This window comes from Mandrillus leucophaeus, unplaced genomic scaffold (assembly GCF_000951045.1).
Source record: "Mandrillus leucophaeus isolate KB7577 unplaced genomic scaffold, Mleu.le_1.0 Scaffold147, whole genome shotgun sequence".
NCBI classification, from domain to species: domain Eukaryota; kingdom Metazoa; phylum Chordata; class Mammalia; order Primates; family Cercopithecidae; genus Mandrillus; species Mandrillus leucophaeus.
In genome coordinates this window covers 2694955-2702916 of record NW_012101443.1, presented here as the reverse complement: position 1 = coordinate 2702916, position 7962 = coordinate 2694955, and the positions used below count along the sequence as shown (strand labels likewise).

The 7962-nt window shown below is 40.8% G+C and overlaps 1 long non-coding RNA gene across 1 annotated transcript; it reads left to right on the top strand.

Annotated features, from left to right (window-relative positions):
- Positions 1–886: 886 nt before the first annotated feature.
- Positions 887–7292, top strand: LOC105535505. Its single transcript, XR_001005442.1, has 3 exons — positions 887–1239; positions 3634–3705; positions 5130–7292. It is a non-coding gene; the product is annotated as an uncharacterized LOC105535505 (long non-coding RNA).
- Positions 7293–7962: the final 670 nt, after the last annotated feature.

Here is a 7962-nt window from a genome sequence, read left to right as displayed (position 1 = left end):
AGTAGTAATTGCTTGCTTTCCAGAAAGAGCTACGGTTCAAGAAGAAGGGTTGGGGGGAAACTGGTACTAGTTACAAACTAGTTACAAACTAGTTACAAACCTGATTGGTACTAGTTACAAACCTGATTGGCTAACATCTATTTTAGAATCCTTTGGGACAATATTGAGGTGGGTTATATTGGCTAAAAGACCATATTTCTGGGAACTTGCCAACCAGAAACTCAAATGAAAGCCTGTGCCCTGGAAGTTCTGAAGCAAAGATATCAAAGTAATACTGTGTCCCTTCATAGTGCCTGCTCCGTGGTCAGGAAATGACCCTAGGTGACCCTGGGAAGACCCAAGGCCTGGCAAGGCCCTGGCTGGTCTACGCCCTAAAGAGGAAGAAACCACCAGCATCTTTTATTTGATTCAGTTCAGTTTAAAATATCATCCCCTGTCTGTGCCAACAAGGGGCAACTTGATCTTATGAGCAAACAACAAAAGCAATTTTGCATTAGAGGAGGAAAAAAAACCAAAAACTGTTTGTTAGTTTCTTACACTTTCTGCAAATATCTTAGTTTGAAATGCTAAATGTTTTTAGGACACTTTAACTTTGTTTGAGATGTGTATTAAGTACAAATCTTTTTTATGATATTGGGCATTTATGCTCAACCTCTTTTCTGTTAATAATTTTTCTTATTTGATTATTTTTAAAAAGAAAAAGAAAACAAATGTCTCTTTGTCCAGTGTGTGGTTCCAGATATTTTACTTTTAAATGTTTACCTAAGGAAAAAAGAATGAGATTGCTATTTTCCAAGCCTGGAAGGATGGAATTTGCTATTTGTTTATGGAAGTCATTGGTGCTACTGCCTTACCTGCTACCACTGCCCTACCCAGCCACTTTCTCATTCTTCAAAAGTTTCACTGACATGAACCTCACATATGGGTGCCAGGTTATGACCACATGCATAGTTTCATCTTCATCTTACGCAACATTTGGGGTAAAAGGAAGGTTATGGGTAACCAGTTTATGTCTTGAACTATGGGCAAAGATTGACCAGGCCAAGCCCTGAGACACACAGTGTTGAGAGCCAAGACATAAAGTCGTGAAGATTCAGGCCCAGAGCCCAGCAGGGCACAGGCTGGAGGGGCGATGTGAGTGATCAGCAACACCATGAAGACTCTGCTCCTGGCTCAGGAATGCTTTTTTGTCCCTGTTTTGGATTTTCCACCATGAGTGGATATGTTTTCTCACCTCAGGTGAGAGCCTGAGTGGGAGCTGGGGGACTATAGGTGTTCTCTGACACTGACTGGAGGGGAGCACAGCCAAGAATCATGAGCACTTTTGCCTTCATGACTGTATTTTCTTATGGTTAGAAACAAAACTAAACAATGTAAATAACTCTGCTTAATGGAAATCAGGAAAGAGAAGAGGCGGCTATGAAGTGATGCTACACACCGTGCATGGACCCTAATTGTCACCTAAATGTAAGAGGAGGCCAGGCACTGAGAACACCCTGTGCAAGGAAATAATAAAAGCAAACCCTCCAAGACATTTCCCACAAACCCAAATATTTCAAAGTAACAAAAATAAGAAGAGTGCCCTTTCTGAGTCACAAAATTGGCATGAAGTGAATTGGTTCTATGCTTGCTGTAATCATTGTTCAAGGAGGAAGTGGGGAAGCCATTGAATGTGTTCGGTGAGCTAGAAAGTAACTTTCCTGACTGGAAGGAAATGATCAAGGATGAGAAGCTAGGAGGAAAGAGATGTTTTTGACCAGGTCTCATTCTTCTCACTCTGTGTCTGGCCTTGAAAAGGACAGATTGCAGAATAGGAAAAAAAAATAGTTTGAACCTTCCCAAGAGATGAGTAAACAGCTCTCCTTCAGAAGAGGATGAGCTGTCAATGATACTGACTCTGTGACATCTCACAAAGGTAGGAACACTATTAGGCCATCACTGGTGTTTTGGTTTACAGGACTCTATTCTCCTTCCCTCAAAACTTTGATGAGATGCAACTTCCTTCCTGAGCTGAACTGTTGCGTTAGTTGTAGTATCTTGTCTTATGCCTCATTACTCACTATCAGAGCTCAGTGATGAAATGATAGAAAACTTGAGTCAGTGATGGGGACTACTTGAGACTGAGCAGGCAACAAAATGAAACCTTCAGAAGGCTTCCGGAAAGAGGGACAGGAGAGGAAGCAGTGGAGGGAATTTCATGCTGGGCTCCTGGAGGTACCATAAACAGGATAAAGATCTGGGACTTGTCTGTAATCAAAAAGCACAGGGGATAACTCAAAAGTGTTCAAGGACAGGAAAGAAAGCAGACTTGGCCTTCTTGCAGTAGCACTGGCTGGTAATGGTTGAAACGTGAATGATCACATTCTAGTTAGGCACATTTCTTCAACTTTCATTTCATATTGTATTGTACCTTATATATGTGAAAAATTTAATATGATAATGAAATTGCTTTTTGATTTTTTTTGTTTTAAAAAGCATAGTCAACTGTGTTCCTGCTTCATCCAGTTTCTCCTAATTAAAGAAAGCCTGTCTGCAGACCTCTGTACTTGTATCTGATACCTGTGTATACACATTGGGGTACATTATAATTTCAGAGTTAGTGCACTTTAATAAATTATTTAACAAATCATCAGCCTCCATAAGATTGGCCTTGAATATCCATATCTGTTAAAGTCCTTTTCTTGTTAAACCTAAAAAATGCAAATGCCAAGATTGCTGCTATGGTGTACTAACTTTTGTCACAGTGACATGCCCTGTCACAGGGCGTATGTGTTCTGTTATACAATTGAAGTATTGGATATACTATTGAAATGTTTTTGTACTTTGAAATCTCAGATAAACTTAATTCTAAAAGAAGCATGACGTCAACAGCCTCACACCTACTTATATCTTACAGTTCTTTCTGTCTAATGCTGGCAACCTGAGCATGTTCCAGGCAAGGAACATTCAATAGCATTTTACTGCTCCAATAAGTTATTTCAATTAGTAATGTCAAAGGCAGTCACTAAACAGATGGTGCATAACCTTCATACAATCTCATATGATTTTCTACTAATTACTGTAGAAAAATTGATTAAGTTTCTTTTGAATGGAATAACTTCTATCACACTTCAAAAACTGCATACTGAAGATAGTCACAGCTTGCTGCTCTCTAAAAAAAAAAAAAAAAACCAGAAATGGCATCTTTACTTTGTTTCAAATCCCCAACCCTGGTGGCGGTTCAAAGTTATGGCAGTTATAACCCCTTACGTCATTATAAGGAGGAAGGTTAAATACTGAGTTAGCATCCTTTAAAACTAAGAGTATGACTACAGTGGGGTGGAATTTGGGACTTCATGCCAACTCCCTGTTTCTGTTCTATTTTCCCTTTTCTGACTTCTAGGCCAACAGGAGAGTGGGGAGGGCCGCACTTTTGTTACCCTTCTTAAAGAATTGTGTTGAGTTTGGGAAACAAAGATGGGTGTCTGAGTGGGTAGTTGAGGATGGACTGCAGGCACAGAAAAAACCAGCTGGTGTGCCCCTCTCACCACCAGCAGACCCTTCTTCCTCATTGGTTCAGGGCAAACAATCTCCAAGAATTCAAGGAAACACTTAGAGTTATTTTCTGTTATTTCACTTTTCCTTGATCTGGAGCCAATGCAGAAAGAAATCTAAAGGTGAAGGAAAGGCAGCATTCAGCACTGAGCAAGTCCATGTTGGAGAAGGGTAATATTACCATCACCTATACCCAAGAGAAGGGACCAAGATGCCCTGGGTAATGCTCAGTATCACCTGGGACTGCCACTGTCTCCTGTCGTCGTCAGCACTGCTGAGTTTAAGCTTTGAGCCAGGAATTAAGCCAAAATCTCCATGGATCTGTCTAACTTAGTCTTTGCCTCCATGACAGCTTGTTACATCCTGAGGTAGAGCCTTTGTAAACCCTGTGTTCAAAGGGCCCTGGTAAGGCACATCTTCTGTCTTGGACCAGAAAGTTGCTTAAGCACAGAGCCTAAAGTCAGAGCTGCCATGATCTACTCATGGGGATTGAGTACTTATTGAAGCCAATGTCACACACCTGTTTGTCATTTTCACCTCCAAACGAAGAGTCATGCTGTACATCAGTGAGAAATGTTCAGTTCTCATCTGTCAGCTGTTTGTTTGTTTGTTTGTTTTTGCTCTCTTTCTATGTGAGAAGACATTTAATCATGGACTCATTGGGCAAGCAACATTGTGTGGCCTCTGAAGGCTGAGCTTTTAGTTCTGTCATCAGAACAAATGTAAAAGAATTGAATAATGAAATCTGAAAGATTGTTGCTTCAAATCTAAAAATATTTTATCCCTTTTTTACCTTCTCTAAATAGTATTATATGTTGAAGGCAAAACAATAACTTCGGATTCTAAAAAGTTTAACATTGCTTACATGTTCAAATTTCTGTTTTGAAGTTCCTTTAAAGGGCCTAATTACTACAACCAAATCATACAATTAAAAAGTTTGTATGCTGCTGAAATAATCACATCAGATGTATTGCTTCCAGTAGGATAAATCTTCTCAAAGATTTAAGCTATGAAGACCAAATCTACAGAAGATAGCAACTCAGTAAGACTTATTTATAAAAGTTTAGTCTTATTGCCAATATCCATGAGATATCATAAAATCAACTTAAATATTTGTAATAAAGGATTACAGACTAGGAAATATATTTCTTTAATAAAAATAACTCATGAAAGTTGAATTGTGACTAAGAGGAAGAGAAAAGAAGGAAAGAAACTAACAATTGTTAAATACTTATTAGGTGCATAGATTTATATACTTTACATCATGTAACTGTTAAAAGAGCCCTGTGAAGTGGTGGGTATTATGACTAATGCTTTGAAGCTGAGGGAATTGAAGCTCAGAGAATTTGAGTAACTGGACCAAAGTCATATAGCTAGTAAGTGAAGAGCTAGGATTCAAATCTAGGTCTGTATGCTTCCAAAATTCACTCTCATTCTTTGTATGAGAGGCCAATTAAAAACCCCCTACATCCCTCTGAATTTGAACTCAATTGAGAAATAAGACAGAGAGATGCAGATCAAAGCACTCATTTTCTTACCAATAAAAATGACTGCAAAATGTGGCTTTCGATAGGTGACTGATTTGCTTGCTATAGTTCTCAGGGAATTGGAAATCCTTGCCCTCGTGGTTCCTGGCTCAGCAGGACCCCTGAGGGGCCTCTCCCTGCCCAGGGAAAGAGACTGCTCTAGAAGGTTTACTACACCAGTGAGGAGAAGATGAGCCCATGGGGGATTGGCTGGCTGAGGGCGAAATCGAGGCTGGAGCCAAGTGTGCTGAGCTTTCACATGAGGTCCTTTGCTCCTGTTCCCTGGAGGCATAAATGGCTGGGGTAGACAGAAGCAGGGGTATTTCTTCTGTCCTTTCTTGCTTAGGGAGTGGGGGTGGAAATCTCCCTGCATCTAAGGAAATTTGAAAAGACAAACTATGGTTGCTTCTTCAAGCAAACCACCTCACCACACTATCCAGGGGCTAAAACCCACTTGCCGCTGCTAAATTATGCCAAGAGAGAACATTCTGATCTTTCTCCTCCATTCTAGGCATGGCAGTATGGTTTGGTGCTTAAAGGCATGGAGTTTTGAGTTGCAGACCTAGGTTTGAGTGCTGAATCTACTAGCTTCAGGGTGTTAAACAAGGTTCTTAATCTCTCTAAACCTTATTTTTCTCAAAGATGAAAACTGGATGTAGTTGTGAGGATAGTGCATGCACATAGTATGTGCACTTGGCACGTTAATTAGCTATTATTGTGGACATAATTTCTCCTAAGAAAAAGGATGAACTAATTGCAGGGCCTAGCCTAAGCTCTGAGAAGTCATTCGTTATAGCATTTCAGTCCATAGTAAACAAGAAGAAATGAGCCAAAGAGTTTAAACCAGGGAAGGCATAGCTGTGGTCACCAAACAACCTGTTAAAGGCGAGCTGTAGTCACCAAACAACCTATTACGGACTGAATTGTGTTCTTCAAATTCATATGTTGAAGTCCTAACCCCAAGTACCGTATATGACTGTATTTGGGGATAGGGTCCCTAAAGAAGTCATTCAATTGGAATGAGTCATATTGGATTAGGTGTTGGGAATTGGCTGGCCAAGGAAGAAATCAAGGCTGGAACCAAGTGCTGAACTCTCACATCAGGTCCTTTGCTCCTCTTACCAGGACCCTAATGCAATATGACTGGCATCTTTATAAGAAGAGGAAGAGGCACCAGGGAGGTATACATGCGGAGAAAAGGTCATGTGTGGACACAGTAAAATGACGGACATCTGTAAGCCAAGGAGGGAGACCTCAGAAGAAACCAATCTTGCCTGCACCTTGATCTTGGATGTCCAGCCTCCAGAACTGTGAAGAAACTGAACTGGTAATGTTTAAGCCCCCCAGTCTGTGGTATTTTGTTGTGGTGGCCCTAGCAGACAAATATACAACCCAAAGGAATATTGTTTCCACATTCTCCCTCTTCCACTTTATAGTTTTTTCTCCTTTGTTTCTTTCTTTTTCTCTTTTACTTTCCTTTTCTTCTCTTCTCTTTCCTCTTTCCTTTGGTTTTTAATTTTAATATTAATTTTTGGCCTTCCTATACCTCCTTTTTCCTTTCCAGGAAGCTGAATTCCAGACAATTAACCATTCATCTCATCAGTTCAGCAAAGCAAATGCCCTCAATGGTTTTTTTTGTGATTTAATTATTATAGGATCAGAATGTAACTTATTCCTCTGGGAAAAATGAAACATAAAAATTTCAGAAATAAGGTTTTGGGCCAGCTTCGTTGGTTTTAAGAGAAGGAAGGGAGGAGACTCATGCAGATTTGACGCTGAGCCGCACCATGTTGTTGGGCCTGGCAGGCACTCGAGGCTTTAGGTCTTGTTTGAATCCAGACTAGAAAATCATTACTTTCTAAAAGCCTTGAGGGTTTGGGTCTAGAAAAGTCCATGTGAAGAGATAATCGTTTGGAAAAAGTTTTGCCGAACTAAAGAAAAGTTTCCACAGTTACCTTTTCTGTCCTCATGTAGAGCATCTTTGTTAACTAGGTCTTGGATCAATCCAAGCTGTGTCTGAGAGTAACCATTCATAATTTCTCACCGGCCAACACTAACACCCTTTAGAAAAGGAACTCAAAGCAGCCTCGCAGCCAGAGTCATGCGATCGTGGTGGGAGTACAGCTCCTCACCAAGGTCAGCTCCTCAGTGAAATCCATGCCTTCTGGAGGACTGCTTGTAAATAAATATTAAGCACGAACATTAAAAAATAATTTGGCTCTGACCATCAAATAGTGAAAGAGTGTATCAATTTCATTATTATATAAGCATACATGACCAAATTCAGCTAGAGTGGAGTCTTGGCTCGAGTGCCAAGCTTGGATTTCCCCAAGGAACACTTTCCCATAATTCATAATGAAAATCTTTCCATTTACTGTGGTTCAACTATTTGCAGAAATTTCAGGCTGGGCTCAGTGGCCCTAAATTTGTGCATGCTGGTATACTGAGAAGATCACCATGTCACGGAGGCTCTTCCCTCCCAGTTTACTCCTGGAGTCTATTTAATTTGCAACTCTAACTCTGTGTTCCCAGGATTGCATCAAATTTGGACTTTCCTCACATCTCAGCAGCCGCACTTTGCTTGAAATGAGATACTCCCATCTCCGGTCACTGTGCTCTGGCCCCCCAGGACATTCCTCTCACCCACTGCCCACAGAGTAGCTGCTGAGAGTCCTCTGCCCAGGAGTCCCGAGTAAGAAGACAGTCTTGACTGTGCCTGCCCCCTTTTAGTGACATCCTTCAGGGATTCCTCAGTTCGTTCATTTCCTAGGGCTGCTGAAACAAGTTACCCCAAACTGCGCAGCATAAAACAATACAAATATTATGCTCTCATAGGTTGAGAGGCTAGAAGTTGAAACTCATGGTGTTGCCAGGACCATGCTCCCTCTGAAGGAGGGAGAAG